Here is an 18165-nt window from a genome sequence, read left to right on the forward strand (position 1 = left end):
AATCTTAAATATTCACTCTTAGGGGATAAAGTTCTCAATATTCTTGGAGACATATTTATCATCAAATCCTATTTTAAATATGTATTCCAAGTCTTGGTACTTTTGAAGCTCTTTGCATCTTTTCAATAGAATACTCTTGTGTTATCTAAAAATTGTTTTCCCAAGTGTACTCCTACTCCTAAGATGCTCAAGAACATCAAGGTAAGTATATGCATCGTATCCTTGTTCAATATGATCTCTTGTTTCTTGCACATATTGTTTGCAAGAGTGAGTCTTCAACATGGAAACCTTTCATTCATGTATGTTTGATGCATATAGCTAAGATTCACATGACTTGTCTTGTCCTTTCTACCATGTGTGTGCTCATGCACTGCAAATCAAACATCTCTTAACAACATTGCACACATTTAGGGGGAGCTTGTATTAGTCATGTATCTTTTAAAGTTTTCATATTCTACTCCTTATCTTTATTTGAAGCTTTGATTGTACATTGACATCAATTACCAAAAAGGGGGAGATTGAAAGCACATATGCTCCCTTGGTGGTTTTGATAATTCATGACAACATACATTGTCTCTTGGACTAACAATTTTACCTAGCATATTTGAGGTATAGTGAGCATTGGCTAAAGGATTGTGTGGAGAATCCCCAAGGAAGGAAAGGAAAAGGATTGGCCAAGATTCAAGATACAAGACTCTAAATTTTACATTAGTGAGAAATCACTTTTCAGTCAATAGGAAAGAAAATACTATTAAAAGGGGTTGAGGTATCTATGATGAATTAGTTTCTCAAGTGCTTAGAGATAGTCACCAAACATACTCAGCAATTCTCTCACAAAATCTCTATGCAAAGCCTATACATAAAAATCAGTGCCACCAATAATTCCATTTCGGCCCTATCGATTTTCCATAGAGAGAACCTTTGCCAAACTCTAAAATATCGATACCACCAACTTTCACTTCGGTGCCACCAAAAGGGAGTGACCAACTTCCTCGTATGTCAATTTCAAGAATCAGAATTTCGGAGTTTTGAAATCGGTCTCACCGAGATTTGGAAACTGCCCTAGGTCACAATATAGTAGATATGATCAACATGGAGATGTTCACCATTGAAACCACATCAACTAGCAAACGTGATGATCGGACTTGGGTTGGAGGATTTGGATCATGTCACACTCAGAAAACCCGAGGGATGTTGATTCGAGTGGGAGTTCTTTAGTAATGTGATTAACTGAACTCGTGATCATGAACATAGTCTAAGTTGTCTTTGCAAATTGCGTTGCAGATCAATGGCTCGCATAGTAGCTCCCCTGAATTTTAGTGCATTCCTAAAGAAAGCTAAGTTGAAAGATGACGGAAGTAACTATGCAGTCTGGGTTCGTAATGTGAGGATTATCCTCACAGCTTCAGAAAACGCTTATGTCCTTGATGCACCGCTTGGTGCGCCACCCCCTCTAGTGTCTCCTGTAGATGTTGTGAACATATGGCAGGCGCATACTGATGACTACTCAATAGTTCAGTGTGCCATGGTGTACGACCAAGAATAGGGACTTGAAAATCATTTTGAACTCCATGGAGTATATGATATGTTCCAAGAGTTGAAGTTGGTATTTCAAGGAAATGCCCGGATCGAGAGGTATGATACCTCCGGTAAGTTCTTTGCCTACAAGATGGAGGAGAATAGTTTTGCCTGTGAGCACATACTCATAATGTCTGGGTACTACAACCGTTTAACTGAGTTAGGAATTGAGCTTCTGCCTGAGATGATCACCGACAAAGTTCACCATTCACTCCCACCTGGCTACAAAGGCTTCATGATGAACTATAATATGCAAGGGATAAATAAGTCCATCTCGGAGTATTCACGATGATGAAAGTCACAGAATTAGAAATCAAGAAGGAACATCAAGTCTTGAGCATTAATTAAACCACTAGTATCAAGAAGGGCAATGTAAAGAAGGGGAAACTTCAAGAAGAATGGCAAGCCAGTTGCTTCTTCTGTGAAGAAACCCAAGGCTGGACCCAAGCTTGAGACCAATGCTTCTGTTGCAAGGGAACTGGCACTCGAAGCGGAATTGCCCCAAGTATCTGGACGCTAAGAAGGCTGCCAACATCAACAAAGGTATATTTTATGGACATGTTATTGATGTGTACCTTACAAGCTGTCGTGGTAGTACATGTGTATTTGATAACGGTTTGGTTCCTCCTATTTGTAACTCTAAACAGGGACTACGGAATAAACAGAGGCTAACAAAGGACAAATTGACGATGCGCGTCGGAAATGGTTCCAAGGTTCACGTGTTCGCCATCAGCATGCTTGACGGGGGTATAACCCCGGGGTAGGCTCATCAACCCTAATCCTCTATACTTTGGTATAGAAAGGAGCGACAACATCCTCAACCGCCGGCTCCTCTTGGCCGGCTACGAAGTACTTGCCGGCTAGGAGCATAGCCGTCTACTCTCTGGACGGCTGGCCGAGCCGCCAGCCAGCTGAAGGGCTCCTGTCGCATCCATCCCTAAGATGTGACGGGTGTCCTCGATTAAAGGTGAAGGTACCTCAGCACGGGGACGATGGAGAAGCGCACGCATGGCTACAGTGGCAGCGGTCGTACCACTGACCGACGCCGAGTCCGATCCGTACACCATGCAGAGTACCTATGCATCACAGCCCACTGCATTACCTGGCCCGGTGTGGCTACAGTGGAGGCGGCCATACCGTTGACCGACGTCGGATCCTACTAGACGACATCCGTCGTACCGCACGTGTCCTGCGTGGGGAGCACACACCAATCGCACAGATTAGCCGGTGGGTCCAATGGCCAGATGGGACCTTGCAGCCGGTGGGCCCCTCAAGTGACAAGGCAAACCTCAGGGGGCCCCCTAGCCAGCCTGAGAGGCTACCAGTCGGGTCCCACATAATGTACCTAATATCCATTTTGTAGGCCAGTGGGTTTGACTATAAAAGCCCCCGGCTCCATCCATGCAGAGAGTCGGCCATCCTTGCACCCACACACACCACACAGGAGAGGTAGAACACTATCTAGCTGGTCCTTCTTCATCCTCCATCGATCAGCTCAAGGAGCATACTGTAAACACTTTGGTTCATCAACCACTCCGGTAGTACTAGGGGTATTATCTCCTACGGGGAGCCCCAAACCTGGTTACATCGTGCATCTTGCATTGTTAGTTACCAATCCCGTTCCCGGATCCCGCCGGAGTCCTTTCGGTCCCAACCACCCTCGATAAGCCTACCTATGGCATCTGGCGTGAGAAAACGACGACAGTTAGCACCCACTGTGGGGCCGTCCCCGGCACTGGTCGGAGTTACGCTCGGGGCAGGACCCTTCGCCAACTTCACCGGATGCCTCGCGTCCGGGCTGATCAGCACGCCCGTGGAGCCTGCCCCTGTGGAGGTTTCCACGGTGTTGATCGATGGTTCACCCTGTCCTAGAGGCTCTGCCGAGGAGATCGCCAGCAAGCCGCTTGGCGGCGACGTTGCTCCCGATGTCGCTCGCGTCTACGCTCTCTTCGGCAGCCTCGCCACCTTGGCGGGGACATCGATATCGAAGCTCTCTGCACGCACTTCAGCAGGCTCAGCCTTGAGGATGCACCTGCGCCTGACGAGTACCCCTGCGACGTAATCAACTACAGCGACCCACCATCGTTCGTGGGGTGTCTTTCCCCGCATGACGTTGCCATTACCTCTGATCTCATGGAAGTGATGGTTGCTGGCACTAGCACCATCTCAGGCCGCGGCAAGGCTGCAGTGGATGCAGTTGAGCCCCCTCCGAGCCCTGCCGATCCGCTTCATGCCACCCTTGCCGGATTGACCACTCCCATCGCCGCGACGGAAAGCATAGTAACGGCCAGGGCCGAGCTGGAGGAAGCTCGTAAGCAACTCCTGGTAGAGGGCACTGCCCTTGCCACCGCCAAGCGTCGGATGGAGGCCGCGCAACGCCAGTATAACTCCTGTTACGGCTTCACCCCAACTGTGGCGGTCGGGTTGTCGCCAAACTCCTAGGCGGCAAGATGCCCATCTATGACACTCCCGCGTCAAACATGCGGCCGCCGAATGTGACCCTTGCAGAAATGGGTGCTCTGGATGGTGAGGAACGTTGTCGCCAAGAAAAGCGCGTCAAGGACCTCCTCGACACCGCCAACGAACAGCAGGCTCGCCTTGATCCTACTCTTGCCTTCTCTGTGCCTCCAGGTCTCGACCCTGAGGGTCACCACGTCCCTAGCGGCCGTCAGCAAGCTCAACATTCTTCAGGCCCTCGCACGTCAGGGGAGAGGGCTGAAGGAAGCCACGATCGGCGTTCCCAATGTCAGAGGGAGCCACGGGAAGTTTCTAGCCAGCACCGCGAGGCGGTTGGAGACGAGGGACACTCGGTCCATGAAGTTCCCCCGCCTTGGCATCGGGAAAGGGCCAACACGCGTGCGCCCCCGATCCGGCCCGAGCTTGCGGCCCGGATTGGTCCTCACGTCCCTCGCAACGAGAATGATTCTCGCATCCACCTTGACCTTCTGGCGCAGTCGGCCCTCCTGGAGAAGGAGCGTCCCATTGGTCCAGCATGCTTCGGCCCCCGGTTCCGAGGGGAGCCGTTTCCTACCGGCTTCACCCTCCCCCGCGATACTCCAAAGTACAACGGCACTGCCAAGCCCGAAGACTAGCTGATCGACTACACCATCGCAGTCGGCATCGCGTGGGGCAACAAGCGCATAGTTGTTCGCTACATGCCACTCATGCTAACTGGCTCGACAAGTATTTTGCTTAACAGCCTGCCAACCGATAGCATTAACTCTTGGGTTGACTTTGAAGAGGCCTTTGTCCGCAACTTCACCAGCACCTACAAGTGCCCTGGCCGCCCCCGCAAGCTGGCCATGTGCGTTCAGAAGCCTGAAGAGCCCCTTCGCGACTATGTCACGCGCTGGACGGAGTGGCGCAACTCTTGCGAAGGAGTACATGAAGTACAAGCTATTCAGTACTTCATCGACGGTTGCCAAGACGACACCCTTCTTAAGCATAAGCTCATGTGCTCTGAGGCTACCTCTTTGGCGTTACTCATGGCCAAAGCGGATAAGTACGCCACTGCCGACTCCACCATGAGGATCAAGGTCAGCGCGACGGATAGATCCGTCCAACGGCCGGCTATAGCCAAGCCGGCTGGCAACAACCGAGGCGGGAAGAACAGCAAGTGCAAGGCGGATGTCACACCCCGTTTTTTCTATCACCTGTCTGTGTTGTAAAATTCTGAGCTTGTTAAAAAAACTTTTTCAAAACTAATGTTGTGAGTGCCATGATTGACATTGTATTCTTGTATATTTGATCATGTGAGGTTTAAAACCCTAAAATCCTTTTTGGTATTATTCTGATTTTCAAAAACCTTTGATAACCAAAGTAAAACCACCTTGAGTTGTACTACATGTCCTTGATAGCTAGCAGTGCTTCTACTCATATTTGGTAATCTGATTGTGTCGTATGTGGCCAGGTGTGATGTGTGTCAGCAAGTTAATGCTGAGCATCAGCGACCCACAGGACTGCTACAACCTTTCCAGGTGCCGGAGTGGAAGTGGGACAAGGTAGGGATGGATTTCATTACCGGTCTACCAAGGTATAGCAAGGGACATAACTCGATATGGGTTGTTGTCGACCATTTGACCAAGGTGGCCCATTTCATCCCTGTCAACACCAATTATGACGGGAACAAGTTGGCCAGTCTCTATATCGAGCGCATAGTAAGCCTTCACGGAGTTCCCAAGGAGATTGTATCTGACCGAGGCACGCAGTTCACCTCAAGGTTTTGGAGGAAACTTCAGGAAGCCCTCGGTACCAAGCTCTCTTTCAGCACCGCCTTCCACTGGCAGACGGGAGGACAGACGGAAAGGGTGAATCAGATACTCGAAGATATGCTTCGCGCATGCGTCCTACCACATGGATCCAAATGGGAAGACTGTCTGCCGTTCGCTGAGTTTTCATACAACAACAGCTACCAGTCTAGTCTCCAGATGGCCCCGTTCGAAGTGTTGTACGGACGGAAATGTCGCACCCCGCTCAACTAGTCAGAAACCGGAAATGGGCTGATTTTCGTACCAGAGATTTTGCACCAGGAAGAAGAGAAGGTGCAACTAGTCCAAGAAAATCTAAAAGCAGCCAAATTGTGACAAACGAGTTATGCGGACTCCCGCCGCAGGAATGTGGAGTTGATTCCCGGAGATCTGGTGTACCACCGTGTCACACCTCTCAAGGGAACCAAGCGTTTCCACGATAAGGGGAAACTTGCTCCAAGGTTCATTGGGCCATTCAAGATCACGACAAGGCTTGGTGAGGTCGCTTATCAGTTGGAGTTACCTCTGGAACTTTCGGGTGTGCACAACGTTTTCCACGTGTCACAGCTTCGGAAGTGTCTCCAGACGCCAAGTCGTTCCGATCCTTATAAGGCCATTAACCTTCAGTCTGATCTCACCTATCGGGAGAGGCCAATCCACATTCTGGATGAAGCAGAGTGATTGACTAGAAGCCGCACCATCAAGTATTTCAAGGTTCAATGGGGAAACCACACCGAAGCCGAAGCTGCATGGGAGCGTGAAGACTATCTCCGATCTGAGTTTCGAGACCTTTTTAGCACCTAGCTTAGGAATCTCGGTGACGAGATTCTTGTAAGGGGGACAGGTCTGTCACACCCTGTTTTTGCTATCACCTGTCTGTGTTGTAAAATGCTGAGCTTGTTAATTTTTTTTTCAAAACTAATGTTGTGAGTGCCATGATTGACATTGTATGCTCGTATGTTTGATCATGTGAGGTTAAAAACCCTGAAATCCTTTTTGGTATTATTCTGATTTTCAAAAACCTTTGATAACCAAAGTAAAACCACCTTGAGTTGTACTACATGTCCTTGATAGCTAGCAGTGCTTCTACTCATATTTGGTAATCTGATTGTGTCGTATGTGGCCAGGTGTGATGTGTGTCAGCAAGTTAATGCTGAGCATCAGCGACCCACAGGACTGCTACAACCTCTCCAGGTGCCGGAGTGGAAGTGGGACAAGGTAGGGATGGATTTCATTACCGGTCTACCAAGGTATAGCAAGGGACATAACTCGATATGGGTTGTTGTCGACCATTTGACCAAGGTGGCCCATTTCATCCCTGTCAACACCAATTATGACGGGAACAAGTTGGCCAGTCTCTATATCGAGCGCATAGTAAGCCTTCACGGAGTTCCCAAGGAGATTGTATCTGACCGAGGCACGCAGTTCACCTCAAGGTTTTGGAGGAAACTTCAGGAAGCCCTCGGTACCAGGCTCTCTTTCAGCACCGCCTTCCACCGGCAGACGGGAGGACAGACGGAAAGGGTGAATCAGATACTCGAAGATATGCTTCGCGCATGCGTCCTACCACATGGAGCCAAATGGGAAGACTGTCTGCCGTTCGCTGAGTTTTCATACAACAACAGCTACCAGTCTAGTCTCCAGATGGCCCCGTTCAAAGTGTTGTACGGATGGAAATGCCGCACCCCGCTCAACTAGTCAGAAACCGGAAATGGGCTGATTTTCGTACCAGAGATTTTGCACCAGGCAGAAGAGAAGGTGCAAGTAGTCCAAGAAAATCTGAAAGCAGCCAAATTGTGACAAACGAGTTATGCGGATTCCCGCCGCAGGAATGTGGAGTTGATTCCCGGAGATCTGGTGTACCACCGTGTCACACCTCTCAAGGGAACCAAGCGTTTCCACGTTAAGGGGAAACTTGCTCCATGGTTCATTGGGCCATTCAAGATCACGACAAGGCGTGGTGAGGTCGCTTATCAGTTGGAGTTACCTCTGGAACTTTCGGGTGTGCACAACGTTTTCCACGTGTCACAGCTTCGGAAGTGTCTCCAGACGCCAAGTCGTTCCGATCCTTATAAGGACATTGATCACTAGGCCATTGACCTTCAGTCTGATCTCACCTATCGGGAGAGGCCAATCCACATTCTGGATGAAGCAGAGTGATGGACTAGAAGCCGCACCATCAAGTATTTCAAGGTTCAATGGGGAAACCACACCGAAGCCGAAGCTGCATGGGAGCGTGAAGACTATCTCCGATCTGAGTTTCGAGACCTTTTTAGCACCTAGCTTAGGAATCTCGGTGACGAGATTCTTGTAAGGGGGACAGGTCTGTCACACCCTGTTTTTGCTATCACCTGTCTGTGTTGTAAAATTCTGAGCTTGTTAATTTTTTTTTTCAAAACTAATGTTGTGAGTGCCATGATTGACATTGTATGCTTGTATGTTTGATCATGTGAGGTTAAAAACCCTGAAATCCTTTTTGGTATTTTTCTGATTTTCAAAAACCTTTGATAACCAAAGTAAAACCACCTTGAGTTGCACTACATGTCCTTGATAGCTAGCAGTGCTTCTACTTATATTTGGTAATCTGATTTTTACCTATCTTTATATTTCAAAACCTCAAAAATAATTAAATAACCTGTCCATTTCTAAGGTCAGAATTTGTATTCCAACATGGAAAAATACTTTTCCGCTTTGGAAAAATCTGATCAAATTTAGAGGTGATCAGAAGGACATATATTTTCCATACATAGGATTTTAAACCCCATTTTATATTATATTTATTGATTAAAACTATAGAAGCTATTTCTATCTCTTTTGGCATTTTGAAATATTTCCAAAGGATATATTCTCAATAGATTCCTAGAAAACTCCCGTGATGTCCCTAAGCCTTGTTTGGTGTCCACATAAAGTTTGACCTTGATCGAAGGTGGATAAGGACCCCAAATAACCCAAAAACCCTGTCTGTCCACAATCAAGTTAGAGCAACTCTACATAGCAAAGTTTGTCCAATGAAGCTAAAACTTTGCAGGAGTGCCTAATACCTCAAATAAGGGTTCTGCACCAAAAATGGGATTTGTGGGATTTAGTTTGCCCACACTCCCTTTGGAAGGAACATATCTGGTCATATTGGAGTGATTTCAAGTTTAGAAAGCTAAACTTGTCCATGGGATCTCAAATTTGGTGGAACTCCATGGTTTATCGCTAAAACCAAACCTGTTAAGTGTCATCACCAGTGGTGGGGTGCAACCCCCTGTGACCACTGTCGGACACCTTCTGACAGATCGGAAAAAGCCACCTTAGCCACAGCTAAACCAAACTCCTTTGCTTCAAACTCGTAGATTAAGTAGCGAGCACTAGTAACTAACCCCAGTCAACTGGCCCCTCACTGGTTCAAAGTGGAAAGGCCAAAATCCCCAATTTAGACATCAGTTCATGATTGACAGAACCAGTATTTCTTGCCTCCTTTGACCAGCCGAAGCTCCCACTGAAACCAAACGGCTAGCCACACCCCCGGCAAGTGCCAGGACATGCTAGACACGTCCAAAGTGCCCCAGAGCGCACCAGCATGCCGTGGCATGCCAAAAATGCGATTTGGGCGCGCTATAGGGAGTCTCTGAGGTGGGCACGACGCCCTCGGCTAGTTCCAGCCTCCCCGAGATGTCCAACCTCCTCCCCGACAACCCCTCTGCGTCGGGCCAGCCTCACGGCCCCTCCTCTCTGGCGCAAGAGCTCGCGCGACGTGTGCCCACGCGCTCCAGATCGGCCAAGGTTGGGCGGCCACGAATGCAGCTCTCCTCTCTCTCTCTCTCTCTCTCTCTCTCTCTCTGCAGCAGACGGTTCGGGTAGTCCAATACCATGTCCTGAGACCCTGGTATCAACCCCAACGTCCCTCTTCACCCCCATGCGTGCCACGGTGAGTCACAACGCACCCGAGTCTGCTCACCGTCGCGGGCCTGTAAATAGCCCTCCCCCTCGCTCCAGCACCCCTCAGATAGCTTCGCCGCATCCACTAGCACCTCCCTAGCCACCCCAGCAACCCAGCAGAGCCTCAGCGCTAGAGATCGACTGAGGCCCCTCCGCCTCAGAGCTCCGGTCGATCTCTGGCTACACGACGGCTCATGCGCCACTCGACCCACCAAACTAACCCCCTTGACCCCAGGAAGCTTTCCCCCAACTCGCCCGAGAATTCCCGTGTCTCTAGCCACCTCCTCAACTACTTCCCGAAAACCCTCCGCCACGGCCTCCTCGTCGCCAGCGAACCCCTGCCTCCCCGTCATTGTTTCGACCACCAGCAGGTAGGCGACGGTCAGGCGAAACCATTCCCCTGCTCATTGGAGCTTGAGCACGTCGGCAGCCACGTCGGCGTCCTCCTCCTCCTCTCTGGCTGGAGGTAGGAGACGACCCCGACAGGTGTGCCCCACCTGTCAGTGGCCCAGCCTCCTCCCCCGTGCTGGCCTCGGCCATTGGCCGCAGGGCCCCGTGCGTCAGGTTCAAACCTGACGGCGTGCGCGCATGGGCAAGCCGTCGGCTGGCCATGGGCCAGCCCAACTCTGGGCCGAGCCTGGCCAGGAGCTCGCGTTTGTTTTTTATTTTATTTTTAAAGATGGATTTCTAAGATTTTTATAAAAACATTTAACCAGTGTAAAAATATAATTCTTCCATTGTTATTTTTCTAAAAATGTGTACTATTTAATGATATGCTTAGATGAATTTTCCAGCAACTAATCTATTTTGCAATATTAAAAAGGACTAAAATGGAATAGTTTTCTTCTCCTTGGTTGTTTTCAAAAATATTCCTTGAAGGAAAATTTAGGCAAGTATTTTTAAAATGATATCTTAGACTTATTAGAAATAGGGAACATTTTTAGAATGAGTTTGTGGACTATTTCTGTGTGAGCTATTTCTTGTTTGTGGTTTTATCGACGATGGAAAACCCGTGTGACGAGGGAATCGAAGCGGAAGACCTCGAAGACCCCGGATACTTAGCTGACCAAGGCAAGAAGCCCTTTGACCATGATTGAGCATATGTTACTTTGCATATTACGATAGCAAGTTATTCCCGTTGCATATGATCATAGGTGACGGTAATCATTTGATATGATTTTACCGAAGGCTCCCCGGGAGCACATGCATTGAGCTTGACTCTACCCCTTGAGGGTCATGCTAATACCATGTTGACAAGTAATGATAGAAGTAGCATTATCATGAGCATGTTGATGACATAAAGCAAGAGTTTATGAAAACCCCGTCGAGTGCCACTAATGCCCGAGGGTGATGATGAGTTAGGTGGTCACTTTTGGTGAAGTGATGCACCCGGTATTTTGTGTGAGTAAGGTTTCGGAAATGGGATTAGATTTATGATGTGTCGACCGTCCCAACCTTACAAGTATGACCACGTTACCCCTTATGGGATGGGGCTATGTTAATTACTCTGGTCGGTGCTAGCAAAGAGCCACATTACTAGTGCGGGAGTGATTTGTGGTCACTCTCGTGATGGGGTCGTGCCGGGTAGGACGACTATGCCATTTTTATGACTTCCAGTCACACCGTTGGTCCCCGCATGGTCGGTACTGTCTAGAGTTGGTGCTCGTAAGACATACGACATGTGGGCTGGGTACCAATCGAGTGGACCTCTTTGTATAGTATCGTCAGGGGAAAGGCATTGATCGGGTACTTACCTCGGGTATGTGATATACCGCGAGTCGTGGATGACACGGAAGTTTCCCGGATCTCGTGGGACCAGCGTACTACCTCTCCAGAGTGTAATCTATTTGAATAGTCGTGTCCCCGGTCAAGGACATTTGGGTAATCCTGCTTAAACTACGTCCTAATATTTCCGCATAAACCAAGTGTGCGTGAGTGAGTGTGTGTGGTGTTAAAAAGGTGTTTTTATGAAAGTAAATATATGACCAAGTTCGGTGACTTGGCATATAGGGTGAACCCCGATGGTTTAGCCCTCAAGTGATACATTAAGGATATAACCAAGTTCGATGACTTGGCATATAGGGTGAACTCGGATGGTTCAGTCTTAGCAGATATGTTGATATCTGTAACCTGTTCTTCAAGAGTAATTCTTTAACTTGATGCATATTCATGATCATTCCACCCCGATGAGTTATACTAGAAAATGCATGATATTGTTATCCTTCACTTTCATTGTTCATATCATGGGCTGTTTGCGAGTACATTCAAAGTACTCATTGTCTTGCCACTGGGTATGTTATTGACCAGACATGGAAGGACTGGAGTTTGGAGATGAGTACGTCTTCAGCGACACCCCTGCGAACTAGGACGCTTCCGAGTCAGAATGCCTGTCGGTGTAGGCTTGATGGCATGGGCACCCGCTTAGCCCTTTGTTTTCCTCTATTAGTGTATTCGTGCGATTTGGCCTTAGGCCCTGTCTTGTGAACTTGACCCTTCGGTCACGTGTTGTAATAATCGGTACTTTGATGTAAGACTCTTTATTCAGTATATGTGTTCGGTGAGCATTGATCTCTGGGATCACTGAGCACGGCGATTCTCGACTAGTAAGTCGGGGTCCCCACAGAGCTAGTATCAAAGCGAGGTTGACTATAGAAAACCTTAGGTAGCATGGACGATAGCCGGACAATTGTGCACCTAGAGTGACCCGAGAACCACACCCACTATATATTTCTAAACTTCTTCTCTACACCTTGTAGATGGCCGCCGTACCCGAGACGCTTCAGGAAACGGGCTTTCCTCTGCTTTTGAGTGATAGCCTCGAGAAGTGTCAAGTGCGTCGCACGCCCGTCTTTCTCTACCATGAACACTGGGTCAACGCCGACACTAAGGAGTATCACGTGGACGTGATAGTGAATGCTAATGACTCCCGAACTAGCTGGTTCTTTGAAGGGCCGCAAATGGAGGATCTGATGTTCGCCGTGGAGACTGCAACACGAGAGGCACTCGTGCGACTCCGTAACATCCTTCCTGAGATGGCGAACGAACCCGCTACTCGTCACTTACCTTTTGTTAAGGATAGGATAGACAGAAGCTGGACACTCAACCCCTCATCTGAGGACGGGATGCCATTAAGGTTTCAGACCTACTCCAACCTCTCCTCAGACACCTTGACGCATCTTTTGATCAAGGAGTCAACTAGGATTCGCCAAGAGCTGCACAAAGTAAAGGACCTATATCATATGGAAAAGATGAAGAACAACAAGGTGAAGAAAGAAGGAGCACCTGTGATACCACCTGGTTTTGGTTTTCGAGGAGGAATACACCTGCTTCAGGCAGTTCCTCTTCAGAGTCGACGCTTAACCACAGAAGAGTACACCGAGCTTTTCGCTACCTCACAAACCAAGAGACGTCGAGATGGTTTACTTCCTTCCCCTACCCCTTCAAGGAAAGGAAGCACTAATGGAGATGAGGATAGAGGTGAAGATGAAGACGAAGATCCCACCGAGCCGGCTTTTGAGACCGCGCAGTCGATCACATAGTAGTGTGGGATGTACCGAACGTAGGAGTTCTTGTATCAGGATTTTATGACCCGGATGTTGTGTGAACCTGTTGGATGCAGATCGCATTCTGCCTTGAGCAGCTTGTGAGTGATTGCACCGCTTGTTTCAATTTAATGCAGTAGTTCTTTTCAAAAACCTTTGTCATAAAACCTTGCACGCTAGCACACACCAGACCCCCTATTTACTAGAACGTCATCCCTTTCGAGTGCAACCGGTTCAGCAGAATTTGACCTGTCTACTCCCCTGATAGGATGGTGAATGCAACTCGTAAAAGCACTTTCGGCAACCCCGGCTCTGCCTCTTCAGGACAGCAGCAGGGAACCGGAGGGGAAGCTCAAGCTGGAGATCACCATGTGCGGCAAGACGATGTTCCTCCGTCGCCACCTCCCCCTGAAAGCTTGACCATGGCTCAGTTCCTTCTAGCTCTTCGGGAGGAGCGCCAAGCCAACAATGCCGCTATCCAGCAGCTCGCTCAAACCTTGGTGAACCACCCGTCGCAGAATGGGAATGGCAACAGTCGCTCAACCCTCTCTGAGTTTATGACTACGCCGCCCATATTCACGGAGATGACTGAACCCTTGGATGCCGATGACTAGATCCGCACTATCGAAGACCTTCTCGCATTGGTCAAGTGCACTGACGACAACGATAAAGTTCTCTATGCAACCCACTGTCTCGGAGGCATAGCTAGAGCTTGGTGGGATGGATTTCCGATCATGCGAGCCGGGCAAGTCATCACTTGGACCGTGTTCAAGGATGGATTCCACGCCGCTCACATCCCTTCGGGGATGATGACCATCAAGAAGCTAGAATTCCGAGCCTTAAGGCAAGGCAGTGGATTAGTCAAGGAATATCTGATGAAGTTCAACCTTCTATCAAGATATGCACCGGAAGATGTCAGCACTGAGGCTGCCAAAGTGGAGCGCTTTATGGAAGGACTGCAGTAATCACTCAAGTATCAACTGGTTGTTTGTGAATGTCGGACCTTCAGTGACCTGGTTAATAAGGCTCTTATGTTGGAAGACAAGCGTCGTGCAATGGACGACACCCGTAAGCACAAACTAATGGGTAGTGGAGGACCGGTCAACTCGATACCACGACCATGGCAGTCAACCGCAGCAAGACCCAACTATCAGCAGCAGTAGTACAAGCACCCAACATTTTGCCAGAAATACCAACCTCATCAAGTCAGCATCAAGCCAGCAAGCACACCACCAAACAACAGTGGGAGCAAGACCAATCTTCCAGCGCAAGTTACCTGTTTCGGGTGTGGACAACCAGGGCACTATTCCAGGCAGTGCCCTAATAAGAAACACGATGTTCCGTGCCCCAATGAGCCAAATCCAGGCCAAGGAGCACCAGGCAGGAACCAGGCTCCCCGCAATCAGCAGTACCACAAAAAGGGGCGGATTAATCATATTTCCGCGGAAGAGGCACAGGAAGACCCGGACTGCATTCTGGGTACGTTCCTCGTCAACTCTACCCCAGCAACAGTATTCATTCGTCCAAGTGCGTCACCTTGGGGATCGCCTGTTCTCTTTGTGTCCAAGAAGGATGGGACAATCCGACATTGTGTCGATTACCGTTCACTCAATGAGGTCACGATCAAGAACAAGTATCCACTCCCCAAGATTGAAGACTTGTTCGACCAGCTTAATGGAGCAAAGGTATTCTCCAAGATCGACCTCCGATCTGGATATTACCAACTAAAGATTCGACCCAAATACATTCCGAAGACGGCACTTGTGACCCAGTACGGTCTGTACGAATGCACTGTCATGTCCTTCAGATTGACGAATGCCCCAGCTTACTTCATGTACCTCATGAATAAGGTATTCATGGAATATTTGGACAAGTTTGTCGTTGTATTCATCGACGACATATTAATCTTTTCCAAGTCTGAAGAAGAGCATGAGCAACACTTGAGGTTAGTATTGGAAAAGCTTCGAGAGCACCAACTGTATGCCAAGTTCAGCAAGTGCCAGTTTTGGCTGAACGAAGTTGGATTCCTAGGTCATACCATGACGGCAAGTGGATTGGCAGTTGATCCCTCTAAGATTACCATGGTAACCAACTGGGAATCGCCAATCGACGTGAAGGAAGTCAGGAGTTTTCTCGGACTCGCAGGGTATTACCGCAAGTTCGTAGAAGGATTCTCCCGCATCGCGCGACCTATGACTCAGCTCTTGAAGAAAGGCAAGAAGTTCGAATGGATGCCAGAATATGAGGCAAGCTTCCAAGAGTTGAAGAAGAGGCTAACAACCGCCCCGATATTGGCCACTCCAGATATCAGCAAGGAGTTCGTGATATATTGTGATGCCTCCAGGACCGGGCTAGGTGGGGATCTAATGCAGGATGGTAGGGTCGTGGCATACTTGCCGCGGCAACTGCGCCCGCATGAGGAGAACTATGCCACCCATGATCTGGAGTTGGCAGCAGTAGTGCATGCCCTAAAGACATGGCTACATTACCTTCTGGGGAAATTATGTGAAATATACACCAACCACAAGAGTCTGAAGTATATTTTCACCCAAAGGGAATTGAACAAGAGGCAACATAGATGGATGGAGTTAATCAAAGACTACGACTTCAGCATTCAATATCACCCCGGTAAGGCAAATGTAGTTGCTGATGCCTTGAGTCGGAAGACCAGCACCTTAAATGTCACGCTTAAGGAAAGGCAGCCCGCCTTATACAAAGAATTGGAGAACTTCGGATTGGAACTTGTGGAACAAAGATTCCTGGATAATCTCGAAGTCAAACCAACACTGGAAGACGACATCAAGGAGGCCTAGAAGGGTCACAAGAGTATCGAAGGAATCAAGAAGAAGATTCCAGAAGGCAAGGCCCCAGGATTCTTGGTGGATGATCAAGGAGTGGTGTGGTTTGGGAAACGTTTATGCGTACCCAACAAGGCCGAGCTCAAGGAACTCATCCTATGGGAAGCTCATGATGCACCCTACTCCATTCACCCCGGTGGTACCAAGATGTATCAAGATCTCCGAGAAAGATTCTGGTGGCACGACATGAAGAGGGAAATCGCGTCGTATGTGGCGAGGTGTGATGTGTGTTAGCAAGTTAAGGCTGAGCATCAGCGGCTCACAGAACTGCTACAACCCCTCCATGTGCCGGAGTGGAAGTGGGACAAGGTAGGGATGGATTTCATTACCGGTCCACCAAGGTCTAGCAAGGGACATAACTCGATATGGGTTGTTGTCGACCATTTGACCAAGGTGGCCCATTTCATCCCTGTCAACACCACTTATGACGGGAACAAGTTGGCCACTCTCTATATCGAGCGCATAGTAAGCCTTCACGGAGTTCCCAAGGAGATTGTATCTGACCGAGGCATGCAGTTCACCTCAAGGGTTTGGAGGAAACTTCAGGAAGACCTCGGTACCAAGCTCTCTTTCAGCACCGCTTTCCACCCGCAGACGGGAGGACAGACGAAAAGGGTGAATCAGATACTCGAAGATATGCTTCGCGCATGCGTCCTAGCGCATGGAGCCAAATGGAAAGATTGTTTGGCGTTCGCTGAGCTTTCATACAACAACATCTACCAGTCTAGTCTCCAGATGGCCCCGTTCGAAGTGTTGTACAGACGGAAATGACGCACCCCGCTCAAGTGGTCAGAAACCGGAGATGGGCTGATTTTCAGACCAGAGGTTTTGCACCAGGCAGAAGAGAAGGTGCAACTAGTACAAGAAAATCTGAAGGCAGCCAAGTCGCCACAAAAGAGTTATGCGGACTCTCGCCGCAGGAATGTGGAGTTCATTCCCAGAGATCCGGTGTACCTCTGTGTCACACCTCTTGAGGGAACCAAGCCTTTCCATGTTAATGGGAAACTTGCTCCAAGGTTCATTGGGCCATTCAAGATCACGGCAAGGCGTGGTGAGGTCGCTTATCAGTTGGAGTTACCTCCGGAACTTTCGGTTGTGCACAACGTTTTCCACGTGTCACAACTTCGGAAGTGTCTCCAGACGCCAAGTCATTCCGATCCTTATAAGGACATTGATCACCAGGCCATTGACCTTCAGTCTGATCTCACCTATCGCTAGAGGCCAATCCACATTCTGGATGAAGCAGAGCGATGTACTAGAAGCCGCACCATCAAGTATTTCAAGGTTCAATGGAGCAACCACACCGAAGCCGAAGCTACATGGGAGCGTGAAGACTATCTCCGATCTGAGTTTCGAGACCTTTTTACCACCTAGCTTAGGAATCTCGGTGACGAGATTCTTGTAAGGGGGATAGGTCTGTCACACCCTCTTTTTGCTATCACCTGTCTGTGTTGTAAAATTCTGAGCTTGTTAAAAAAACTTTTTCCAAACTAATGTTGTGATTGACATGATTGACATTGGATGCTTGTATGTTTGATCATGTGAGGTTTAAAACCCTAAAATCCTTTTTGGTATTTCTCTGATTTTCAAAAACCTTTGATAACCAAAGTAAAACCACCTTGAGTTGAACTACATGACCTTGATAGCTAGCAGTGCTTCTACTCATATTTGGTAATCTGATTTTTACCTATCTTTATATTTCAAAACCACAAAAATAATTATTTTTGTGAGTATTTTACTAATTAAATAACCTGTCCATTTCTAAGGTCAGAATTGGTATTCCAACATGGAAAAATACTTTTCTGCTTTGGAAAAATCTGATTAAATTGGGACGTGATGAGAAGGACATATATTTTCCATACATAGGATTTTAAACCCCATTTTATATTATATTTATTGATTAAAACTATAGAAGCTATTTTCGTCTGTTTTGGCATGTTGAAATATTTCCAAAGGAAATATTCTCAATAAATTCCTAGAAAACTCAAGTGATGTCCATAAGCCTTGTTTGGTGTC

This window comes from Hordeum vulgare, chromosome 6H (genome assembly GCF_904849725.1).
Source record: "Hordeum vulgare subsp. vulgare chromosome 6H, MorexV3_pseudomolecules_assembly, whole genome shotgun sequence".
Classification (NCBI taxonomy): domain Eukaryota; kingdom Viridiplantae; phylum Streptophyta; class Magnoliopsida; order Poales; family Poaceae; genus Hordeum; species Hordeum vulgare.